The sequence below is a fragment of the Eurosta solidaginis genome, chromosome 1 (genome assembly GCF_040869045.1).
Source record: "Eurosta solidaginis isolate ZX-2024a chromosome 1, ASM4086904v1, whole genome shotgun sequence".
Classification (NCBI taxonomy): Eukaryota; Metazoa; Arthropoda; class Insecta; order Diptera; family Tephritidae; genus Eurosta; species Eurosta solidaginis.
The window spans coordinates 87,458,221-87,486,043 of NC_090319.1; the positions used below are offsets into that span (position 1 = coordinate 87,458,221).

General features: G+C 35.1%; 1 protein-coding gene across 5 annotated transcripts in view; it reads right to left on the reverse strand.

The window, feature by feature from the left end:
* The window catches only part of Efa6 (Exchange factor for Arf 6), a 340,573-nt gene that overhangs the window by 14,812 nt on the left and 297,938 nt on the right, over nucleotides 1-27,823 (reverse strand). Inside the window, exon 14 of one of the 5 annotated variants that reach the window (XR_010948411.1) lies at nucleotides 15,705-15,820. The exons of 3 other annotated variants lie outside the window; for them this stretch is intronic. The gene's annotated coding sequence lies outside the window, so the exon portion shown is untranslated. Of the gene's footprint in view, nucleotides 1-15,704; nucleotides 15,821-27,823 lie in introns of those variants that run through there. One more of the 5 variants, XR_010948414.1, reaches the window with a different exon arrangement.

The following is a 27,823-nucleotide window of genomic DNA, read 5'->3' on the forward strand; positions in this document are numbered from 1 at the left end:
GCCGAGAGAGGACTTTACTTTTCAATTGCCTACCTTATTGGCAAGATTGTTAGTGTTGATGCTGGTTCCCAAATAAACGAAGTCTTTTACTATTTCGAAATTATGGCTGCCAACAGTAGCGTGGTTGCCAAGGCGCATATGCGCTGACTCTTTGATCGATGACAGCAGGTACTTCGTTTTGTCCTCATTCACCATCAAACCCATCTTTACCGCTTCTTTTTCCAGTTTGGAGTACGCAGAATTAACGGCGCGGGTGTTTAGGCCGATTATATCAATGTCATCAGCATAGGCCAGTAATTGCACGCTTTTATAGAATATTGTTCCAGTGCGGTTAAGTTCTGCAGCTAGTATAATTTTCTCAAGCATCAAATTAAAGAAATCGCACGATAGCGGGTCACCCTGTCTAAGACCTCGTTTAGTTTCGAACGGCTCGGAGAGGTCCTTCCCAATTCTGACTGAGCTGATGGTGTTGCTCAACGTCATTTTGCACGGCCGTATAAGTTTTGCGGGGAAACCAAATTCAGACATAGCGGCATATAGGCAGCTCCTTTTTGTGCTGTCGAAGGCGGCTTTAAAATCGACGAAGAGGTGATGTGTGTCGATTCTCTTTTCACGGGTTTTTTCCAAGATTTGGGGCATTGTGAAAATCTGGTCGATGGTAGATTTACCAGGTCTGAAGCCGCACTGATAAGGTCCAATCAGCCGGTTCACGGTGGGCTTCAATATTTCGCACAATACACTTGAAAGGACCTTATATGCGATATTAAGAAGGCTGATTCCACGATAGTTGGTGCATTTTGCAGTATCCCCCTTCTTGTGGACTGGGCAAAGAACACTTAGATTCCAATCGTCGGACATGCACTCGTCCTCCCATAATTTGCAAAGAAGCTGCTATATGCGTCTTACCGACTCCTCGCCGCCGAACTTGAATAGCTCCGCAGACAATCTATCAGCGCCCACGGCTTTGTTTTTTGCCATACGTCGAACAAAAATTTACCAATCCTTGTGAAATTTGGTAGGGGCATAGATTCTATGACGATAGCTGTTTTCTGTGAAAATGGGCGAAGTCGGTTGAAGCCATGCCCAGTTTTTATACATAGCCGGCCGTCTGTCCTTCCGCTCGGCCGTTAACACGATAACTTGAGCAAAAATCGATATATATTGTTACGAATATTAGCAACACTAAGGAGTGCTGCCATCTCTAAGCCGATGCTAAGCAGTGACGTGAATTCACATCAATAATTCAATCATTATGTATCTACATAAACGAATCAATAATTGCGTCTACACATATGTACGTATACGAGCAGCGGAGAGGCAATGCACAAACACATGCATATATCTGAGATACTCCTGAAGGTATGCAATAAGAGAAATCGTGCAATTGTAGTTACAGCTGAGAAGTTTGAGAGCTGATGGACTAGTAGATTCTGGAAGCGCCTAGAAGATGCAAACGTTGAAATCAGAGAGTATAAAAGGCAACAAATGTAGAGGCGCTGGAATTCTGTTTCATTTGAGCTATCAATCAGTTTGGTTATTAAGCAAGCTATTCGTTGCTTTAATAAAGGTCATTTTGCATTATTACATATTGGAGTTATTTATTCAACAGTTTAGTGATCGAACTTAGCAGGAGGTTGCAAATAAGAGGATTTGCAAGTAAATTCGTTACAATATTTACTAAACTTAGTTCACGTACTTATCTAAACTCGCTTTATCTTGGTATAAAAAATGGCCGAAATCCGACTATGACCACGCCCAATTTTTCGATATCGAAAATTACGAAGAATGATAAAAATGCCATAATTCTATACCAAATAAAAAAGCGATAAAACATGGTGATTGAATTGGTTTTTGATACAAAATATAACTTTAGAAAAAACTTTGTAAAATGGGTATGACACCGATCATATTAAGTAGAAGAAAATGAAAAAGTTCTGCAGGGTGATATCAAAAGCCCTTGGAATCTTGGCAGGAATACTGTTCGTGGTATTACATATATAAATAAATTAGCGATACCCAACAGATGATGTTCTTGGTCAGCCTGGTCCACATTTTGGTCGATATCTCGAAAACGCCTTCACATATACCACTGAGGGCCACTCCCTTTTAAAACCCTCATTAATACCTTTTATTTCATACCCATATCGTACAAACATATTCTAGAGTCACCCCCGGTCCACCTTTATGGCGATATCTCGAAAAGGCGTCCACCTATAGAACTATGCCACACTTCCTTTTAAAATACTCTTTAATAGCTTCCATTTGATACCCATGTCATACAAACACATTTCAGGGTTACCCTAGGCTCCCTTTCCTAAATGGTGATTTTCCCTTATTTTGTCTCCAAAGCTCTCAGCTGAGTATGTAATGTTCGGTTACAACCGCACTTAGCCTTCCTTACTTGTTTTCATAGCAGTTTTTTATAATGTGCAAATCGATGGACTTTTCAATCTACTGTTCGATACCTTAAACGCCTAAAACCACTTTATTTGGTCTCCTACAACCTAAAAATGTTTAATGATTCTAAAGCACCAAATACACGACACGAACATTTCCGCGAACATTCGCGTTATGTCATGTTTCTGCGACCTTTTCTGTCGTGTATGGTGGTGTTTGCCAGTTCGCGCAAATGTTCGCCAAAAATCAAAATATTTTAATTTTTGGCGAACATTTGTGCGAACTGTTCGTGCGTGTATGGCGAAATAGCTCATAATCGTAGTAATTTCTGAACGGAACAGACGTGCGCGGAAAAGTAAAATGGACAATAAAAAAATTCTGAGTGAATTTATTGAAATGTATAAATCTTTGCCATCATTGTGGCAAGTAAAAAGCAAAGATTATTGTAATAGAATTAAAAAGAATAATGATTATGCGACTTTAATCGAAAAATTAAAAGAAGTAGATCCTGATGCCACAAAGGATACAGTTATAAAAAAAATAAGTAGTTTGCACCAAATTCTTTTTTTGCGATCTTCTCTCTTTTTTACGCTTAATTGCCACAGCGAGCAATATTGCTGCAGCACAATTGTTATCCGTATTCATCGCTGTCTGAAAGAGAACTAATGTTCGGCCAAAAGTTCGTATGGTGTATGGCCAAAGCTGCGAACAAGATTGCGGAATGTTCACGGAAATGTTCGTGTCGTGTATTTGGCGCTTAAGTAGCAATCATAGCATTAATCGATCAACCGATAAATGTGCTAGCAAAATATTAACAGCTGTTAACATATTCTTGCAATGTTCGCGATTTAGATTTTGTTGCATGGTTGCTGTTGTTGGTATATGTTGCAAGCGCGTTAACTGGCCTAGTCAGATTAATGTTAAGGGCCAAAGAAGCATATTGATTAAGGAGAAATAGGGCGGTGCGTAATAATAAGTACAAGACAATGACACCAACACACACTCACACGATTCATAAATTTTCTTATTAATCGAAGTTAAGCGCCAGCATTAAAACTTAAACTTAATTGTTCTAGCTTGTTGTTGTTGTAGTGGTTGCAACAGTGATTGTTGCATGTTATATTGCAATACAAATAATTTATTTTCGGCCGCTTCCATGTCGCCATCACGCATTTAGAGCGTGAACGGCCACATTAACAATTTCCGTTGCAATTTTATTGTGCATAAATTTCATTAATTTATAATTTTGCTGATTTTCGCAGCGAATCAGCAGCGAACCGAATTCGAATGTTCACACATGCACACATTCAAGCACATTAAGGAGCTATGATAGGATCTCCAGACGCCTCGATCCTGAGGTCGCCGTCGTACGATTAGTTGGTGCTTGATTTTACGATTTCACATGCTGCTTGCTAAGTTCAGCTACATGTTGCTGTTATTTCTACTGCTGTTCACAATCTCACTGTTGAAACATAAATTATTTCCCGTAGCTTTAGCTCTGCGCCATTCCTTGTGTCGATGGTGATTTTGTGCGATTTGCAACTTTGATTGGGCAGGCGCGTCGTCCATCGTCATGGCATGGGTACATCAGCAGGAGCAGTCACAAAAGCCGCAGTCATCTTGAACAGCAAGTACTAATTTTAAAATGAATGCATTTCATAGGTATTGAAGCTGTTCTTGCTGCCTACTTCTTTAACTTTCCTGTTGTTGCTGGCTATAAACTGTGCGCGCGGTTATGGTCGATTAGTAAATATGCTGATTGTTTAGCGTGACCTCATGCGGGTTCCTTTAACCATTTAGGTGATGTGGGCGATACGCGATTGGTCGACATTCAGTTCAGCTGATTCTGCACACTGTGCAGATGTTGCAACACATATTGCAAGTGGGGGTACGCGCGCGCTCGCGCAGTTAATTATGACGAAGTAAGCCAGTTGTGCCTAGATGAAGTAGTCTTAAAATCTTAAGTAATTTAAAAAAAAAATCATCAATAGAAGCCGTATGTAAATATCAAAAACCTGCGCGAGTATGTTACCAACCAATACTTTACAAAATAATAGCTTCATCATAAAATAATATAAGTCCCAACAGATGTTTCTAACAAAATTAAGCTATTCTATCATCACCATCGTTAGTTGACGCCTAGGCTATTTCGGCCGTTGCTTAGCAAGTAACTCCAGTCATTCCTGCTTTGCGATAACTGGTACCAATTGGAACCACGTGAGAATAACATGACCAGCGAAGCTTTTGGGTCCTAATTCATTGCACAATGTTGATACCTGACTAAAAAAAAATCGTTAAAATTCCTAAAACGAAGAAAAAATGGGCTTAATTTTACGCTTCCCTTAATTTATACAATCAAGTAGTTTTCTCAAAAACTGAGATGTTTTTTTTCCTTGGTTATAGGAATAATTTTCTTAAAAGTATTCAAGTACTCTTGATTGAAAAAAAAAAAATAAAATGAAGCAAAAGCGTGTTATAATTGGACTATTTAAACAATTTTGTTAGAACTTAGACTATTTTCGGTACCATTACATAGTGGTCCCACCCTTGAAAAAGCTAGAGCGACTAGCGAAACGTCGGGTTGGAATGCAAACTGGTCGGTCTTATATGGAGTTGGTGGCCAAAAATACTTCCGGTAGAGATATAAACGTGAAGCTTTGGTCACGGCTTTACAAATATGTGAGAATTATTTTTTTATAAAATTGGTGCGGGTGATACCTTTATACCGACCCACATCCACCTACTTTCACCGCATGCATACAAAAAGTAAGTACATAGATTTGTGGTAAGATGTGTATATCGCAAATACAATGTTTAATAGGAGTAAATAAAGAAATTAAAGTTATTAAAAGATCTTACATACATAACAATAACAAAACAACAAGCGCAAACAAAAGTTTACACTTACATATGGTCGACTGGATAAAATAATGTCGTATGTTAAATATGAGCACATATAACATACGACAATAATTTATCAGGGTGGCGCTATCAGAAAGCTGTCGCAAAACATATGTATGTAATTAGTGGCAGAAAGTGACAGCTGATATTACCACCTTAGAATCTTTAAACTTTGACTAAACAATTTTTAACATAATTTAAGCATGCAAAATACACTGATTAGAGTTTTAGAGAGTAAAAATCAAAATTCTGAACAGATTAGCTGAATAAAAAGTGTACAAATAATTGTTAAATAACAAAAGCAGATAGTGGTAGTTTAACACATTCTGCTGTGGTGAGTGGGGAATGTGACCTACTAGAGTTTTGTGAAGCTTGCTTCACACTATTTTTCGTTCCTGCAACATTTCTATTTCAAAATTGTCTCTGGGAGTACATTTATATTGGCGCCGGTTGGCAGAGAGAATTTGCGACTGACGCGCCTTGTTGGACGGCCATAACCATTAACGGCTAAGCGCCAATTAAGTAAGTACATTTATATGTATGTATTATGATTTTATATCATCTTGACATATGTATGTACATTAGAGTGGGTCGATTTTTCGATAGGATTTGGGCTCAGGAAAAAAAGTTCTACTACGCATACCCAAGAAAATAATTTTCGAGCTGGCGAAATTTCATTTTTTTTTACTTTTTTCGACTTTGATTTTTAAGGTTGCTTTTGTAACGTACTAAAAAAATTTCATATTCAAATTTTTTTTTTCAAAAACTGTTATCGCCAACGTTTTTAGCGGACAATTTTAGGTCGCACAGTTTATACATATGAACTTTTTTTTAGTAGGGCATGAAAAAATCCTTAAAAATCAAAGTCGAAAAAAATTAAATTTCGCAGGCTCGAAAATTAGTTTTTTGGGTATTCGTAATGGAACTTTTTTTCCTGAGCCCAAATCCTATCGAAGAATCCATGGCGCGATATCTGTTAACTTTCAGCCATACAAATCGACCCACTCTACTACACATAATCTTCGACACTTTACAGCCCCGCCTCCCGCTTTGTCGATCATGTGCACCTCTTACCTGCGCCTAATCTCGCCCAGTCTAATTGGGATGTGTGCGGAGCAAGTTCCAAGGGATGTGCCCTTTTTAGCTAGTTCATCCGCTTTTTCATTCCCATCTATTCCCATATGCCCTGAGACCCAATATAGATGTATGCTTCTCCCTGTCCCGATTCTCTCCAGAGACTGCTTACACTCTTCCAGATTAAGAATTTCATAAGATTATTTTCAATGGGTCGGGCTTGTACCACTTTACGGACCAAATTGTGAATATAAAGAATTATCAAAACCCCTTGAACACACCCACAAAATTTTATTAAAATCGATCCAGCCATTTAAGAGTTCAGTGACAAACACACGTACAGAGGAAATATATATATGTACATATAAGATAAATTAAATCTTCTTATGCACGGTTTTTCGACCGCTTAAGTTGAGATGAGCAGCAAAATTGTATGTTATCGAACAAAGTGGCAAGGTTAAACTCTAGTCAACTTTAACTAAAGTTTAAACTCGCACTAAAGAACCAGAGTAAAAAATCCTCCATTCTTCGAAAATGAAAGTGTGAAGACTTGAGTCGGGCCACCAGCGGGGAGAGATTCATTTTTATTTTCCAATCCCATTTTTTGGTTTTGTGAAGAAAATTGAACTTACCCCTGCAGAAAATTATACTCATCTGTTTGGAAAAGATACTTACCTGCCAAGGAAATTGTACTCACCTGTGAAAACTTCACAAACATTAATTTATTAAAAAAGAAACAATAACAACACCTGCTGATATAATGGATTTAGTATTTGGCAATAATTGTCCCTATTCTTTTTTCCATCACTGTAAGTATTTGCACAACTGAATTGATATATTAATTTGATAACTATTATGTGATATGTGTACAATGACTGTATTTTTAGGGAACAAATAGAGAAAAGTACAAAGTGTTTACTTAATTAGTTCTAACTGTTTTCAAACTGCTAATTAGTTCTATTGTGTTCTCCTGGCACAAAACCATAGTTGGGGGCAGTGCACTCAATTTTTAGCAACGACGCTGCTCGGAACTAAATGGGTTAACATAATCAAGATCTTGTATTAAGTGTTAATGGGACGTTAATTTACTACCGATTTAAACGTTTGTTTAGTTTATCTTTAACATATTCGTTAAATTTAATTTAAGACGGCATCTGGAAATTGAGTCAGGCACTCGATTTACAAAAAAATATGGGACAAAACGCCCACGTTTTATTTTATTTATTTGTTTGTAACTCTCCTTTGCGCGCCTAGCCTAGAGAGTTACAGACATCCTTACATACAAGTGAAGCTAATACTTCTAAGCGTGTTAAAAAAAAGAGGTGCGTGTAGGTACTTATGTACGCGTGTGAGAAGTTATACTTCTTTGTCATCATTAAAAAAATATTTTTTAATTGTATGCAAATAATTAATTTCTATAAAATAACTAGAAGATCCGACATTGTTCTGCCCTAAATTTGGCCTATCTGCATACATTTTAATAAGCTTTTTCCGTCTGACTCTGCCCTCCACCCCTCTTCACCTTTTCCTAATCCTTTTCTTCACTCCTCCCTCCGTCTTTTTCACTTCATCTATCTCCATCTTCGTCTCATTCTATCTCTTTCTCAATCTCCTTCTCTCAATTTCTTCTCATTCTTCTGTATCCCTTATTGCCTGCCCAAGAGGGTGGTATATATTTTATTCCAGTCCCAGTCTCAGTCCCACTCCGAGTCTCAGTCCCAGTCCTAGTCCTAATCCCAGTCCCAGTCCGTCTCTGGATAATATTTTACCCTCTACTAAAGCATTCATCAACAGCTTTCATTTGTTATCCATATTCTATAAACACATTCTATGGGTACTCGGGTCCACGTTTCGGCCTATATCTCGAGGCCCTGCACGTCGATCGCAATCCAACCTATGTAGTACCCCCGCGTGAAGTTTACGCAACTTGTGTGAAAGTTTGAACAAAATCGAAAGACGCATCTCTTCAAAAACCGGCGACCAACTAACACATTTTAGCCTTTCTTTTTATATATATAGACTTTTATTTTTCACACTTCACTATAATATTAAAACGAAATGCAGATATTCGTTGCTTTTGAAATTCGGCTTAAAAATTGCACATGGAACAACCAAAGACTCTCCTGAATTAAAAAAAATGTCATAGTACGTCTAAATCGCGGGCCCCTTCAGTATTGGGACTATAAACTGAGATATAACCTATCCTATATTTCAAGTTAGATCGAATTACACACGGGGTGGAAAACAAATTCATTCGGTTCAGTAGTTTAGGAGTCCATCGGGAACAAACATAGTGACACGTGATTTTTATATATTAAGATGAGAGGACAGGAAAAAAAATTTCAATAAAGTTCAGTTTAAATTTAAAAAATTAAATAAATAGATAATAATTTTTGTTGTTATATCGGCCTACTGATTTTAAGATCGCGGGTTCGAATCGAGCTCAAGGCCTAACAATAATTTTTTATCATTATTATTGTTATGATAAATTTTTTCTTAATTGAAAAAATTTTTAAATTAGAATAGAAGAAAGAAAAAATTTTAGACAACTGCCAAAGCTCGTTGTATAGATCCATTTCGGGAACTGCTAAATTCCTTCATCGGCAACGTTTAGGCGCCGCTGCTATAACCATTCAGCCACCACAGCGGTTTTTTGTTTGTCTTCATTAATCCTACTTCTATTCTGGTTCGTGCCAATTGATATTCACACCACTGCGACATCTGTTGCAGAATAGCTGTGAAAATTGGACTTGTTTGTTGGCAATGCTGCCAAAGTGTCATATTTTATTGACACTTGTTTTTCCCCGTGCTCTGGGATGTATTAACAATTTTTGTTGTTATATCGGCCTACTGGTTATAGCAGCGGCGCCTAAACGTTGCCGATGAAGGAATTTAGCAGTTCCCGAAATGGATCTATACAACGAGCTTTGGCAGTTGTCTAAAATTTTTTCTTTCTTCTATTCTAATTTAAAAATTTTTTCAATTTAGAAAAAATTTATCATAACAATAATAATGATAAAAAATTATTGTTAGGCCTTGAGCTCGATTCGAACCCGCGATCTTAAAATCAGTAGGCCGATATAACAACAAAAATTGTTAATACATCCCAGAGCACGGGGAAAAACAAGTGTCAATAAAATATGACCCTTTGGCAGCATTGCCAACAAACAAGTCCAATTTTCACAGCTATTCTGCAACAGATGTCGCAGTGGTGTGAATATCAATTGGCACGAACCAGAATAGAAGTAGGATTAATGAAGACAAACAAAAAACCGCTGTGGTGGCTGAATGGTTATAGCAGCGGCGCCTAAACGTTGCCGATGAAGGAATTTAGCAGTTCCCGAAATGGATCTATACAACGAGCTTTGGCAGTTGTCTAAAATTTTTTCTTTCTTCTATTCTAATTTAAAAATTTTTTCAATTAAGAAAAAATTTATCATAACAATAATAATGATAAAAAATTATTGTTAGGCCTTGAGCTCGATTCGAAGCCGCGATCTTAAAATCAGTAGGCCGATATAACAACAAAAATTGTTAATACATCCCAGAGCACGGGGAAAAACAAGTGTCAATAAAATATGACACTTTGGCAGCATTGCCAACAAACAAGTCCAATTTTCACAGCTATTCTGCAACAGATGTCGCAGTGGTGTGAATATCAATTGGCACGAACCAGAATAGAAGTAGGATTAATGAAGACAAACAAAAAACCGCTGTGGTGGCTGAATGGTTATAGCAGCGGCGCCTAAACGTTGCCGATGAAGGAATTTAGCAGTTCCCGAAATGGATCTATACAACGAGCTTTGGCAGTTGTCTAAAATTTTTTCTTTCTTCTATTCTAATTTAAAAATTTTTTCAATTAAGAAAAAATTTATCATAACAATAATAATGATAAAAAATTATTGTTAGGCCTTGAGCTCGATTCGAACCCGCGATCATAAATAGATAATTGTTTTCTTACATTAAGTATAGCATACATTCGCGAATTAATCAAATATTATTTTTAAGTTACTTCCACTGCCGTCGCATCTTCGAGTAATGACTGAATATTTCAGATATCTGTCAGTGGCTTATGATAAAAAAACTTGTAAGGCGCGATAACCTCCAAAGACATTTTAGGCCGAGCTTCTCTTCCAATCTGCGTCATGCTCCTTTTAATTTTTCCTACAAATTGGAGGGCAAGGCAGATGAGTTTTCACTGAGCTTTGCATGGCAGAAATACAATCCATAGAAAAAAATTTTCCAGCGAAATATATATCTAGTTCCGGAAGTGGTATCCAACATCATTATACTCAGCGTGCTTTGCACACAGAGAATATTAACTTCGATTGGATAACGGTTGGGTGTACAGGTATAAAGGAATCCAGATAGATATAGACTTCCATATATCAAAATCATCACTATCGAAAAAAAATTGATTGAGCTCTGTTCGTTCGTCCGTTAACGCGATAACTTGAGTAAATATTGAGATATCTTCACCAAATTTGGTACACGAGCTTATCTGGAACAAGAATGGTATTGAAAATGAGCGAAATCGGATGATAACCACGCCCACTTTTTATATATTGTACGAATTTACTGCAAATCCTCTTATTTGCAATTTTCTGCTAAGTTCGAATCACTAAACTGTTGAATAAATAACTCCAATATACAATAATGCAAAATGGTCTTTAATAAAGTACCTCACAATAAATAATACTGCTATTGCTCGCCAGATAGCGTCTTAATCAAAACTGCTTGATAGCTCAAATGAAACTGAACTCTGGCCTCCACTGTTGTCGCCCTTTTATACTGTCCGGGATCCGCGTTGCATATTTCTAGGCTTTTCTAATTCCAGAACTTACTAGTTAGTTATAAATTTCTCAGCTACAACTACAGATGTATAATTTTTATAACTTCTCTCATACCCCATGCGCTTGTATGTGTGAGCGACACTTCCACAATCACAATTGCATACCTTTAGGAGCATTTCAGATAAGATATCTGCATGTGCTTGCGCGTTGCTTCTCCGCCGCGTGCACGCGAATGTGTAGATATAATGATTGAATTATTGATCTGAATTCATGTCACTGCTTAGCATCGGCCTAGAGATGGCAGTACCCGTTAGTGCCGCCAACATTCGAAACAGTATACAACATTTTGGAAAACACAAAAAAACCTTATTATTTAGTAAATAATACACCTAGAATGTTGAAATGTGACATGTGGTCTGGTATTGACACTCTTGATAAAAATTTGAAAAAAAAAAATTTTTTAAATGGGTGTGGCACCGCCCACTTCTGACAAAATCAATTGTTCTTAAGTAATGGCTACAAAAAAAGGCGAAATAGGATTAGGGACGCACCCAATTTTAAATAAAAGAGAAACAAAAGAACCTTAGACGAATATAATTGGCTATATCTTTGCGAAAAATAACTTTGGAAATGGGCGTGGCATCGCCCTCTTTCTTAACCCAAGTACGCTAATATTTTGCAATCGTTTACCTTTTTCTCCATTTTTTTCTAGTTATTTCAATCCAATGTTTGCCCATATATAAATATTTAAGTACATTGTTGTAATGAATTAATTATATTTGTTTATTTCATTATATATCTTTGCTGCATAATTAAAAGCAAGACTCGTCTAGCAATTACTTGAATTTAAATTCTTGGATATCAATAAATGAAAGCAGTGACTATTCGTCCGTAAATTTTTTTATCGTCTAGATTGAACAATAAATAGAAAAGAACAGGAAAAATAAGAAATAAAAAACAATATAAAAACAAGTAAAGGTGTCTAAGTTCGGGTGTAACCGAACATTATATACTCCGCGTGAGCTTCAATTGTACATTTCATTTCAGATAAATTACTTGTCTACATAACACGTGGCACCGCCCGTTAAAAAAAAAAAAATTTCTCCCCATTTCCTTTTACAATAAAACTTGATAAGTGAAATATCATTGATTCAAAACTATTTTTTGCCAAGTTATAGCTTATTATTCTAGTCTACGACTCTTTTAAACTTGTTTTATATCTAAATTGCCGTGGTCTTTAACCGATCCCGCCCATTTTTACTAGAAATATTTTCTGCTATAAGGAAAATATGTGTACACAATTTCATTACGATACGTTAATTTTTCTTCGAGTTATGGCTCCCGAAACATAGAAAATTTTTTATTCATAAAAGGAGCGGTGCCACGTCCATTTTAAAAAATGTTTCCAGTCCACATGTCAAATTTCAACATTCTAGTTGTATTATTTACTAAATTGTCAGATTTTTTGTGTTTTACAAAATTTTATATATATAAAAAGTGGGCGTGGTTATCATCCAAATTCGCTCATTTTCAATATCAATCTATTCTGGGTCCAGATAAGCTAGTGTATCAAATTAGGTGAAGGTATCTCAATATTTACTCAAGTTATCGTGTTAACGGACAGACGGACGGACGAAAGGACATGGCCCAATCAAATTTTTTTCGATACTGATGATTTTGATATATGGAAGTCTATATCTATCTCGATTTCTTTATACCTGTGCAAAGCACGCTGAGTATAAAAAAAAATTCAGAAACTTAGCTGACAGCCATGTAAGAAATGTATTCATCAAGCATATAAATTTTAAAAGGTAAATAAATAAAAAGTTGCTTAAGTATATAAATTCCCAATATATTTCTTAGGAAAATTTATCTAGTGTAACTAACATAGCTTTTGTCATCAATGCTTTGAACTTACCTACCGTTTTTAACCAAAACTTGCGCAATTCATTTGGAATTTATTATTTCACTTTTATGTTCATTTAAAAATTGGTGTCGTCCATACCTGAGCTTGTCGGCCTAGTGGCTAACCACTTACGTACATGGGCTACATAATAATTAACTGTAATTGAAGTAAACTGTCTGTCATTTAATCCTCAACTTACCAGCCAAACATCAACATCAAAAGCTTCACTATAGTAGACACCTTGTCGTTGGTGTGAGGGCTTAGTCGAACTCTATAGCGTACGACTTTGGGGCTGAGCGGTTAAGGGCCTACACCTACGCCGTTTCGCTTCATAGGAGGCCGCGAAATGTCGGTGACCAAGAACTGCCAAGCTATTAATCCAGGGTGTTATGCGGACCGTGCTTATTGGATGATTTGCAGCCAGGGGTATTTTCGGCTGTATTTGAACGGAGCCTTCCCGATAATAGGCCGCCTCGGCAAGTAATGATGGCTTTACCACAGCAAGTGGCACTGTTGTGGCTGAGCCCGCCTTGTCGGACAGGTGGTCGTACGACCAAGATGAATTCAAACACTTTAAAACAGAGTACGGATAAAGAGGAAACGGCGATGGCGTCGTAAGCTGGTTAGGAGGAAATCGGTTCTAAATGTCTGCGGTAAACCGCACATGTTCCTCTTATTTTGTACTAAATTTTCACGATTTAGTCATAAAGTTAATCTGCTCGCCAAGTTTTACCACTTTAAGATTATTTTTAAATGCAATGTGTGTGTTTTCCAATTTTTTGGACACTTTCGATATCGAATAAGAAAGCTCTGTTATCGCTCGCTTTCGCCCTATTTGAATACCAATTCATTCCGGGCTCAAATTAGCTAGTGTATCGAACTTCAAAAATTTTGATATAAGGAAGTCTATGTCTTTCTCGATTCCTTCAAGTCATTATCTACAAGCGTTATTCAATCAAAGTTACCATACATTTGTGCGTATAAAAATTGTCTAGACCCCGACCCAAATATACCTAATCTAGGCTAATATACTTAGAGTATTAAGGTTTGATTTATAGTTAAAAAGTTACTTTTATCGTGGTTGGTACTTCACATTCTCTTGCAAAAACATCAAAAACTTCACAGTAACAAAGTTGTTTTATTTGAGGTGAAGCACAGTGTGAAATATCAGCAACCTAGCTGATATAAAGTCACGATTGGAATAAATAATTAATTTTTCTAGCTCAACTCACCAACTAACGCTTTTACATAAAAATAAATATATTATTTGTAAACAATTATTATTATTTCACCACTTTTTAAGTTTTCATTGAGCTAAATAAATTTAAGTTAAGAAAGGTTATATCGAAGTTAAAAAAATTCATTAGAGAAAAGGTATTACCGTGAAGAAAAGCATATTTTTGTATGTAGTAATAAGTAATTTCAATAAACTTAAATAAATGTAATCAAAATCAAACAAATCTAAGTCGATAACGTTAAGTTAATCGCTGAAACTTGAGTCAAACTCTTCATCTAGGTCTGAGATGTCGCAGCCTTGTTCAAAATTTACTTCTCGGTTTGACAATAGCTTAAGTACTTCTTTGTCGAATGCCTCATTTGCCTTAAATTCATTCGAGTTCTTTTCTGAAATAGAGTATATTAGGGGATCGACGACAAAAAAAAAATATTGAATTAATCTTCCATTGTATATTTAAGAGACATCTTTCTTATAATGTTTTGCCTGTAGCTCTTAAAATCTTTATTTCTATTCTCCAGTGCTTCCGCTGAGAGCTTTCCTATTGGAAGTAATGCTTTATTAATAATATCTGTCCCATGAATCAAAATTTTGTGAATGCTCGCTGGCATGTAATACCATGGGTACAAATCTACAAAAATGTTTGTGGTCAAAATGGCATACTTTCGAAATGCTTCGGACTCAACGGCGAATCCACATGACATTGTTTGAAGTATGAAAGCAAATCGCTCAATTAGATTTTCGTCGACTCCCGTTATTTACGCAGCATTTGAAGGGCATTGGAAAAACGTCTGGCTGTGTTGCCATCATTGGTCGTCCCAAAGCCTTGTTTTGGAAGATTTACTAATAACCCCATGTCTTCTTTAAATCTTTTTTTTTCTCTCTTCAACAATATTTTTTTCGGTTCCTTCAAGAGTTTTGTTCACCAACGTTTGCAGGTGGACTTCCGCTGACAGATCAGTTATAAGAATGGATTCTTTTGGAGGATAGCATGCAATTTTTTCTTTTCTAAGAAATTCATATGCTGGGTAAATGTCAGCATAACTTTATTTAGCCCCAGATCGTATTTCTAAATACGTTTTAGCTGTAAACTTTCGATTTATGTATAGAGCTACTGCCTCTTCTGGAGTATATTTAACTATCACTGAGGCTGGACGAGTAAGGGCGTGTTATATTTTAGTTGCGTCTGCATTTTTGGTGATGGCTTCTACCATTAATGCTGCATCCCGCTGACCTGATAACCTCAAGCTAGAAGTAGTTGCAAACGCCAACTCTTCTTTTGAATAGTTTACTATCAAATGTGATAACTTTTTCCTTTTGGACTGATGACTAGTCTCCGAAAAAGATATCAGTGTTCATCCCTTCATCTTTAAAATATGTCTGCAACTTTTTCACTCACAAATTTTGAAACGGCTTTTTTTATTGGAGTCAACTTTGAGCTGTCATTTTTTTCCTTTGCGTTATTTTGCTTATACCGAATCTCGAAAAGTTCGTCCTTTGAAATTGCCATATTTCCTGAAAACAAAGTATTACATGAAAACCTGCATTTTCTTGCAGCTAAAGTTGTACTATTTTTGTTATATGAATAGTAGCAAACAAGTTTATATAAAAATTAAAGCAGATAAACGCGGATAACGAGATTGCTGGTCTTATGAATTCAAAACATTTCAAAAATTTTACTTAATTTAACATTATCCCACTATAACATGAAAAACTAATTCCTGTTCAATTAAAATCACAAAAATTTATATTTACGAAAAATAGCATACCTCAGCAAATAAAAACAATATAATATTTTAGCAATTGAAGTATAACTCTCAGCAGGCCAGCAATTTCACCTTTTACATTCAATAGCAAAAATTCGAGTTAAAACTTTTTCTCAATTGATATGCCTACAAATAAATCTCCGTTAGTCGATTCAACTTAGTTAAAATTTCTTAGTTTTTTATTTTTTCGCTTAATTATGGATTTCTAAATAGGATTTCAAAAGAATTTTTGAAATTCAATAATATACTTTTTTTAATTAATATTTTCTAGAACATGAAAATAATACACTGTGCGACGCACGGTGGGGTATTTGATCAATTTAGCTGGCCAAAAGGTGATTTTTCAAAATATTCCAATTTCTTCTAAATACTCTCCATGGCGTTCGTAGATGTCCACTGAATAGTATACATACCCCAAAACCCATTTTCAACGTCAACGGAGCTAACCGCGCACATCTAAAGTTGTATAAAAATTGTGTGCAGTTTGATGTGTTTTTAAATTAAAAAGTAATATACTTGTTCATTTGCATATCCAATCTATATGTAAACATGCTTGATATCCGAAAGTATTCAGCTCTTCAAACTATTATGGTCACATATAAGATAAAAAACAACTTAATAAAACACAACATACAATTAACAGCAGTAGAAAGCACTGATTATAACCTAAGAAACTCTCAGAACAACAGGGCTCACTTTTTTCGAACTGAAAGATGCGCTAGATCTATTAGAAGCTACGGTATAAGATTATTCAATAAATTACCGTTAGAGATGAAAAATATAAATAACATTCTACTATTCAAAAGATATGTAACAAACTTACTACTGTCTAACTATAATTTTAGAATATAAACATATATATAACCACATACTTAAAATATTTATGAAACAATCCAAATTATTTTCTCCTCTAATTAGGAATATTTCCTCTTGCCACAACTGATTGATGCAAAATGAGAAAAATGTATTCGTTATCTTCTTGTACAAAATTTTATATTTTTTGAGAAAATTGATGTATGTATATATATTGTATATCAAAGTTGTTAATAAAGGAAAAAAAATATGTTTTAATTTATATGTTAGATTTTTTATACCGCATGCTTTAACTGAGTTATTCTACTTGTATTGCTACTACTTTTCTTTATTAAATTTTTTAAAAACCTTGCAAACAAAAAGATATATATTTTTTTCATGGCATATCATGTCAGTAATTTTTTGGCAATACATTAGCTTATGTTTGTTTCAAAGTTCAATAACAAAAACGGCTACGCATACCCGCGATTTTTTGAGTGGTGGTCAATTTTCTAAGAGACTGATAACCCTATTGGCAAAAGGTGGCAACCTTGTGAAAACATCCTCAGTGGCAACACCAAAGTGAAGTCTTAAAGTTTAATACTATATCGATCTACTAAATTTGATTCAAATAGGCCAAGCCGTTTCCGAGATGGTAGTGGATATACAAAGAAATATAAAAAAGGTGAGGTGGCAACCCTACTGTGTCAATAAGAAATGCGGAGTAAAATACCTTTCGTTTGATACGCATATTGACACACATATCTCATGTAATGCTAAAAAATGACACCGGGTCCCTCCGAAACCGGGGGCTCGATCCAAGTAATTCTGCGCGGAACACCGCGTACGACGTAAACTCGTTCTTCCAAATTTCTTTAGAAGCCGTCTAAAACACATTCCTTTAACGAACATAAGAAAAGTGGAATGCTTTAATCCATTACAAATTAAGGCCTCATTAACACTTTGAACAAGGACATGATTATGTCATCCCACTTAAGTTTGAGCAGTGTTATTGCTCAAAATGTATTGCAATGCTCCCAACTTTGGACAGTGTACGATAGAACATGTTAGCAGTTTGGAAACAAATTAAACTAATCTACTGCACGCTTTGTACACATCATAAACATATAAAGCTAATAAATAAGAAATTTCTAGAGAAATGTTATCTTAAAAAGCTGTATAAATATTTTGTATTTTTCATCATAAAGGGCATTTTAATTTTACTTCTAAACAAAAATTTACTCAAGGTTAAATGGCTTGAGTGAAAAAAATACAGAAAATTCTCTTATTATGAACCATTTGAAGAGAATTTTCTCTGTTCGTCTGTTAACTGAAAATTGTATATTAGAGAAAATATTCTTCCAAGTTTAAATTCTTTCATTCTTTGTAAATAATTTATGATTGGTATATTAACAATGTTTCATTGTGAAATTGACTTACATATTAAATAAGGTCTTGGAGGGGTGCCTTTGATGGGAATGCTTCGCCTTGCACACTACAGCGTCATCCCAAAGCGTCGACTCGTGGGTGCTTGCATCGCCGCCCATTTCCAAAGTAATTTTTCGCAAAGATATAGCCAATTATATTCTTCTAAGGTTCTTTTGTATCTCTTTTATTTAAAATTGGGTGCGTCCCTAATCCTATTTCGCCTTTTTTGGACCCATTACATAAGAACAATTGATTTTGTCGGAAATGGGCGTTGCTAAGCCACTTTTTGCAAATTTAAGCTTAAGATAAACACTTCGTCCAACACATGACGTTTGGTTATTGTGGCTGCATTATTTCCTAAAAATCACGTTTTTGGTGTTTTCCAAAAATTTTATTTATATTAAAAGTCGGCAAAGTTTATATGTATATGCACATACTCTGGAATGTGTTTGCATGACATGGCTATCAAATGGAAGGTATTAAAGAGTATTTTAAAAGGGAGTGGGCCATAGTTCTATGAGTGGACGCCATTTCGTGATATAGCAATAAAGCTGGAACAGGGGTGACTCTAGAATGTGTTTGTACGATATGAGAATCAAATGAAAGGCATTAATGAGTATTTTAAAAGGGAGATATCGCCATAAAGGTGGACCAGGGGTGACTCTAGCATGTGTTTGTACGATATGGGTGTCAAATTAAAGGTATTACTGAGGGTTTTAAAAGAGAGTGACCCTTAGTTGTATATGTGAAGGCGTTTTCGAGATATCGACCAAAATGTGGACCAGGGTGAACCAGAACATCTTCTGTCGGGTACCGCTAATTTATTTATATATGTCATACCACGAATAGTATTCCTGTCAAGATTCCAAGGGCTTTTGATTTCGCCCTGCAGAATTTTTTCATTTTCTTCTACTTAATATGGTAGGTGTCCCACCCATCTTACAAAGTCTTTTCTAAAGTTATATTTTCCGTTAAAAAACCAATCCAATCACCATGTTTCATCCCTTTTTCGTATTTGGAATAGAATAACATTTTTTTTTCATTTTTCGAAATTTTCGATATCGAAAAGATGGGCGTTGTCATAGTCGGATTTCGCTCATTTTTTATACCAAGATGTAGTGAGTTCAGATAAGTACCTGAACTAAGTTTTTTCGATTTTTGGTCAAGTTATCGTGTTACGGCCGAGCGGAAGGATAGATGGTCGACTGTGTATAAAAACTAGGCGTGGCTTCAACCGATTTCGCCCATTGTCACAGAAAACAGTTATCGTCATTGAAGCTATGCCCTTACCAAATTTCAGAAGGATTGGTAAATTTTTGTTCGACTTATGGCATTAAAAGTATTCTAGACAAGTTAATTGAAAAAGGGCGGAGCCACGCCCATTTTGAAATTTTCTTTTATTTTTGTATTTTATTGAACCATATCATTACTAAAGCTTATTTTTGACGTAATTTACTTATATACTGTAATGATATTAATTTTTTTTGTTAAAATTGTTTTTTTTAAGTGGGCGTGTTCGTCATACGATTTTGCCAATTGTTATTTAGCACACATATAGTAATGGGAGTAACGTTTCTGCCAAATTTCATCATGATATCTTCAACGACTGCCAAATTACAGATTGCAAAACTTTTAAATTACCTTCTTTTAAAGTGCGCGGTGCCACGCGCATTGTCCAAAATTTAACTAATTTTCTATTCTGCGTCATAAGGTCAACCCACATACCAAGCTCCATCGCTTTATCCGTCTTTGGTAACGAATTATCGCACTTTTTCGGATTTTCGATATCGAAAAAGTGGGCGTGGTTATAGTCCGATTTCGTAACAAAATTCTTAAATCTCTTGCCGGCAGCACATGCGGTAAAGGTAAAGAGACGCTTATTACCACTTACAAAGTAATTGGGTGTCGCTTGCATGCTATGCATCTCCGATGTGGTCGCCGAGCCTTAAGTTTACTCAGTGGAAGAAAATGCAGGTCTGTCAAAACACCGCTCTTAGAACCGACACGGGCTGTCTATGTCCACAAAGCACCACCTTAATAGTGAAATATAATATGAAATGCTGAACAAATAGTTCCTGTTGAATATATAGAAACCTGGGTGGCATCACAACATGCATCTTATTAAAGAGGTCAAGCCTCCCAGGGTATTAAGAAGTCATCTCTGCAAGCAAATAGCCTGACTTGTAGAGGAGGATAGCAATCTCGCTACAGAGACGCGCGTCCCACTAGCTCAACTTCGATCAGGATACTGTAATACATTTAACTCTTACCTATCCAGAATCAACCCCGACATGTATAATGTACGTCCTGCTTGCGGCGTGTCCACTCTTGAAACTGCAGGTTTCGTTGGATTCCCGTTAGCGGATATTGATGAAAATTTGCGTGACCTATTGGATGTGGTGGATCACTGTTACAACAACACCAATCAGGAGAGATATGGCAGTGCAAAGTACGTATGTTCTATTTATTTAGTCTCCCCAGAAAACGTTTGATGCCATAAAAAAATACTTGCCGCGATTTACCTCCAAGGAGATTTAGACCCAGCTTCCCTTCCAATTTACGTTGTGCTACATTTTTATGGCGCTCTCCAACGGCATCTTCAAGGCAGATGAATCTTCACTGGGAAGCTTTTCATGGAAGAAGTACGCCAAAACTTGATAAAAAATTTATTTAAATCACTTAATTTACGTGACGTTTCTTTAAATGTATCCTTAAAATACATGTAAGAGCCCACAAATGGGTATATAATGTTCTGTTTCGGTCAAACTAAACTTTCGTTACTTGTTTTCTATTAAATTCAAAACATACAATCTCATTTAAAAATAAAGTTTCTTCACTTTTGGTAAAAATTTAGAGTATACTCGATACCTTTTACAGAGTATGAGTACTAGCGCCGATAATTTGATCCGAGTATTTTATATGAGTACCAGTATCGATACTTTTTCTAAAAAATATATCACTAGCCACAATAAGCAAACTTCATGTGTCGGACGAAGTGCTTATCTTAAGTTAAATTTTTTTTTAAGAGGCATAGCACTGCCCACTTCTGACAAAATCAATGGTGCTTAAGCAATGGGTCTGGCCAAAAAGGCGAAATCGGATTAGGAACACACCCAATTTTATATAACAGAGATTCAAAATAACTGTAGAGGAATACAATTGGCCATATCTTTGCGAAAAATTACTTTGGAAATGGGTATGGCATCGCCCTCTTTCTTAACCCAAGTACGCTAATATTTGGCAATCGTTTACCTTTTCCCCATTTCAATCCAATGTTTGTACATATATAAATATTTAAGTAAATTGTTGTAATGAATTAATTATATTTGTTTATTTCATTATATATCATAAACATAAAAAATTTACATTATTTAAGTAAACGTTTTTAAGTAAAAGTTTATTTGGCTATTTTTAAAGAAAAACATTTTTGTATTTCAAAAATATCGTTTAGCAATTTTTTATGTTTAATTTATCTAGAGGTCTTGCATTTTAATATTTTTAGAATAGCTTGACCCTTCTTTGCTGCATAATTAAAAGCAAGATTCGTCTAGCAATTATTTAAATTTAAATTCTTGGATATCAATAAATGAAGGCAGTGACTATTCGTCCGTCTTCGTTTTTATCATCTAGAATATTGTGGATAAAACAAGTGTGATATCTTATCCGTCAAATGCCTGACAGGATGTTCAATATGGCTGCTTTTAAGCGTTTTGACAGAGTGTTCAATATGGCGGCGCATAGGGCCGGTAGACAGCGATAGTCAATAAAAAATCAGGTGATCCATTCTAATTGTAATTTTGACGTTTATGCAGAAGTTATTACACTTGTCTTATCCACAACGTTCCGGACGACTACTGACAGCCATGTAAGAAATGCATTCATCAAGCATATACATTTTAAAAGGTAAATAAATAAAAAGTTGCTTAGTTTCCAATATATTTCTTAGAAAAAAATTTAGTGTTACTAACTTAGATTTTGTCATCAATGCTTTGACCCACCCCCCCATACCGTTTTTAACCAAAACTTGCGCAATTCGTTTGGAATTTATTATTTCACTTTTATGTTCATTTTAAAAATTGGTGTCGTCCATATCTGAGATTGTCGGCCTAGTGGCTAACCACTTACGTACATAGGCTACATAATAATTAACTGTAATTGAAGTAAACTGTCTGTCATTTAACCCTCAACTTACCAGCCAAACCCACATCATCGCTTTTTTATCTTTAAATATTTTATACACATATATATTTACATATTTATTTTAATAGCCCCACAAACATTCTCGAAGCGATCCTATCTTACGCTTCACTATAGCAGACACCTTGTCGTTGGTGTGAGGGCTTAGTCGAACTCCATATCGCCCGACTTTGGGGCTGAGCGGTTGAGGGCCTACGCCGTTTCGCTTCATAGGAAGCCGCGAAATGTCGGTGACCAAGAACTGCCAACCTCCTCATCCAGGGTGTTATGCGGACCGTGCCTATTGGATGATTTGCAGCCAGGGGGTATTTTCGGCTGTATTTGAACGGATACTTCCCCATAATAGGCCGCCTCGGGAAGTAATGGCGACTTTACCACAGCAAGTAGCACTGTTCTGGCTACGCCCGCTTTGTCGGACAGGTGATCGTACGACCAAGATGAATTCAAAAACTTCAAAACAAAGTACGGATAAAAAGGAAATGGCGATGGCGTCGCAAGCGGGTTAGGTGGAAATCGCTACTAAATGTCTGCGGTAATCCGCCCATGTTCCTTTTACCTTGTACTAAATTTTCACGAATTAACCATAAAGTTAATCTGCTCGCCAAGTTTTACCAATTTAACAGCATTTTTAAATGCAATGTGTCAGTTTTCCAATTTTTTGAATACTTTCGATATCGAATAAGAAAGCTCTGTTATCGTTCGCTTTCAACCTATTTAAATAGCAATTCATTCCGGGCTCAAATTGGCTAGTGTATCGAATTTCAAAAATTGTATTATAAGGAAGTCTATATCTTTCTCGATTCCTTCAAGTCATTATCTACAAGCGTTATTCAATCAAAGTTACCATACATTTGTGCGTATAAAAATTGTCTAGACCCCGACCCAAATATACCTAATCTAGGCTAATATACTTAGAGTATTATGGTTTGATTTATAGTTAAAAAGTTACTTTTATCGTGGTTGGTACCCCACATTATCTTGCAAAAACATCAAAAATTTCACAGTAACAAGGTTGTTTTATTTGAGGCGACGTAAACTCATTTTCCAAATTCCTATAGAAGCCGTCTGAAACACACAAATTTTACGAACATAAGAAAGATGGAATGCTTTAATCCATTACAAATTAAGGCCTCATTAATACTTTGAACAAGATCATGATTATGTCATTCCTCTTAAGTTCGAGCAGTGTTATTGCTCTAAATTTATTGCACTGCTCCAAACTCTGGCTTTTTGACAGTGTACGATAGGAGATATTATCAGTTTGGAAACAAATAAGACTAATTTACTGCACGCTTTGTACACATCATAAAAATATAAAGCTAAGAAATAAGAAGTTTCTAGAGAAATGTTATTTTAAAAAGCTGTATAAATATTTTGTATTTTTCATCATTAAGGGCATTTTTCACTCCCTTTTAAAATACTCATTACCACCTTTCATTTGATACCCATATCGTACAAACACATTCTAGAGTCACCCCTGGCCCACCTTAATGGCGATATCTTGAAAAGGCGTCCACCTGTAGAACTATGGCCCACTCCCTTTAAAAATACTCTTTAATACCTTCCATTTGATACCCATGTCATACAAACACATTCCAGGGTTACCCTAGGTTCATTTTCCTACATTGTGATTTCCCCTTATTTTGTCTCCAAAGCTCTCAGCTGAGTATGTAATGTTCGGTTACACCCGAACTTAGCCTTCATTCCTTGTTATTTATTTAATTCATTCAGTCTAAAAGTACATGCTTTCTTACAACTAGTCTGTAAAAATAGAAAAACAATAGAAAACAATTCAAGCTTAAATTTATCTAAGCTGTTATTAAAATCAGGAACATTACTGAATCGATTTGCTAGATGTATAGTTCTAGTTATGGTTCATTCATAGCATAATTCGTTTTATGAGTTATTTCGATAAATAATCTGTTATGCCGAAGATCACGCAGTGGAATATATGGTATGAACAAATTAGATAAATCGGAGCAATTTATGCTCAAGTTTATTACATATAGGCAAGCATGAGTGAGATACAAGTTCTTCTGTCGTGCAAAGCCTGAAGACCAAGCAATTTGCGCCTGCTGGTATACGATGGGAGGCCGTCTGGCCAGTGTAGCATCAGTAAAGCAATTTTCGTAAACACTTTTTGAACTCTCTCAATTTTATAGGAGTTGGATTCATAAAAAGGATTCCATATTATTCAACAATATTCAAGGCGACTTCTGACCAAGGAGATATAAAGTGCCTTCAACGTCATAGGGTCCTTAAAGTCACTGGTGTTTCGTCTAATGAACCCAACCATTGCAAAGGACTTTGCAACAATGAAGTCAATATGACTGGAAAAAGAGAGTTTGGAGTCAAAAATGGCACCCAAATCTTTAACCTCTTGACAACGATTAAGAGATTTAGCATTTAGTTTGTAGTTAAAATATGTCGCAGTTGTATTTTTGGAATAAGACACAACGCGGCATTTGTTTGTATTTAAAAATAAATTATTGTCTGCGCACCAACCGGCAAAAGAGTCCAGATCAGATTGCAAGTTAGTGCAGTCAGAGCTATTACGGATCGTCAGAAATAGTTTGACAACTTCCGCAAACATCAAACATTTTTCTAATTTGAATTGCTGGGGCAAATAATTTATAAAAATTAAGAATAATAGAGGGCCACAGGTACCCTGCGGAATACCTGACCAGGCGTTTATATGTAGAGATGACTTGTCGCCTCCAATTGCCACATAGAGCTTTCTGTTCGATAGAAAACTCGTGAACAATTTCAACAAGTTTCTATTTAATCCATACTTGGCTAACTTACGTACTAGAATAGTATGATCAATTAAGTCATTCATATAAAAGTGTGTACCCAATTTTGTTACGATATCTAAATTTTTCTTCAAGTTATGGCTCCCAAAACATTGAAAATTGCTTAGACAAAAAAAGGGCGGTGCCACACCCATTTTCAAAATTTTTTGTGTTTTCCGATTTAATGTTATAATTAAATTTAGAAAGTAAAATTCTATTGATACAAAGCTCTTTTTCGCTAAGATATAGCTTATTATTTTCGTCTACGACCCTTTTAAAAATCTTTTATATAAAAGTGGGCGTGGGCCTTAACCGATTTCGTTAATTTTTCTTCAAAGCATTCCTTATAGTAAAGGCAACCTCCCTGCCGAATTTTGTTACGATAGGTTTAACGATTTTTGATTTATGATTAATAATATTTGTAAAATTGCTTTTATCACAAGTGGGCGGTGCCAATCACATTTCATAAAATTTTTTAAAATTTTTATCAAGAGTCTCCATACCAGTCCACACGTTAAATTTCAACATTCTAGGTGTATTATTTACTAAAAAATCAGGTTTTTTGTGTTTTCCAAAATGTTATATATATAAAAAGTAGGCGTGGTTATCATCCGATTTCGCTCATTTTCAATACCAATCTATTCTGGGTCCAGATAAGCTCGTGTACCAAATTTGGTGAAGATATCTCAATATTTACCCAAGTTATCGTGTTAACGGACAGACGGACGGACGAACGGACGGACGGACATGGCTCAATCAATTTTTTTTCGATACTGATGATTTTGATATATGCAAGTCTATATCTATCTCGATTCCTTTATACCTGCACAACCAACCATTATCCAGTCAAAGTTAATATACTATGTGTGCAAAGCACGCTGAGTATAAAAAAAATTTTGGTCTTCAAGACAACAAATTAATATAATAATTAATTATTTACAGACCAGTAAAACCAAACATAACAGAAAGGAAATTTTTTTTTCACTCAAGCCATTTAACCTTGAGTAATTTTTTATTTAGAAGTACCTAATTAAAATGCCCTTAATGATGAAAAATACAAAATATTTATGCAGCTTTTTAAAATAACATTTCTCTAGAAATTTCTTATTTATTAGCTTTATATTTTTATGATGTGTACAAATCGTGCAGTTGATTAGTCTTATTTGCTTCCAAACTGCTAATATGTTCTATCGCACACTATCAAAAAACTAGAGTTGGAAGCAGTGCAATACATTTTGAGCAATAACACTGCTCGAATTTAAGTGGGATGAGATAATCAAGATCTTGTTCAAAGTGTTAATGAGGCCTTAATTTGTTATGGATTAAAGCATTCCATCTTTCTTATGTTCGTAAAATTAATGTGCTTTAGACGGCTTCTAATTTGGAAAATGAGTTTACGTCGCCTCAAATAAAACCACCTTTTTACTGTGAACTTGTTGATGTTTTTGCAAGAGAATGTGGGGTACCAACCACGATAAAAGTAACTTTTTAACTATAAATCAAACTTAAATACTCTAAGTATATTAGCCTAGATTAGGTATATTTGAGTCGGGGTCTAGACAATTTTAAATTTGATTGAATAACGGTTGCAGATAATGATATGAAGGAATCGAGAAAGATATAGACTTATATCAAAATTTTTGAAATTCAATACACCAGCTAAGGGTTAAATGACATTCAATTACAGTTAATTATTATGTTTTATTATATTATTATTTTTTTAATGAACATAAAAGTGAAATAATAAATTCCAAATGAATTGCGCAAGAATACGCTTTTGGTTAAAAACGGTAGGTAAGGTCAAATCATTGATGACAAAATCTAAGTTAGTTACACTAAATTTTTTTCTAAGGAATAAACTGGAAATATATAAGCAAATTTTTATTTATTTACATTTTAAAATTTATATGACATGGCCTTCAGAAGTCGTCCGGAAAATCCAGTACACAAGTTTCTGATTTTTGTTTTTTTGCATATCTTTTTTTATTTCTTATTTTTGCTGTTTTTCTATTTATTGTTCATTCTAGATGATAAAAAAATTGAATCACTGCCTTCATTTATTGATATCCAAGAATTTAAATTCAAATAATTGCTAGACGAGTCTCGCTTTTAATTATGCAGCAAAGAGGGATCAAGCTATTCTAAAAATATTAAAATGCAAGACCTCTAGCTAAATTAAACATAAAAAATTGCTAAACGATATTTTTCAAATACAAAAATGTTTTTCTTTAAAAATAGCCAAATAAACGTTTATTAAAAAAGGGTTACATAAAATAATGTAAATTTTGTATGTTTATGATATATTATGAAATAAACAAATATAATTAATTCATTACAACAATGTACTTATATATGTATTTATTTATGTATCTACAAACACCGGATTGAAATAGCTAAAAAAATATGGGGAAAAGGTAAACGATTGCCAAATATTAGCGTACTTTTTTTGAGACTTTAACTTGCACTTTGTTAATTAAAAAAAAATTAATTAAGCAATCTCTGGGTTAAGAAAGAGGACGATGCCAAGCACATTTCCAAAAATT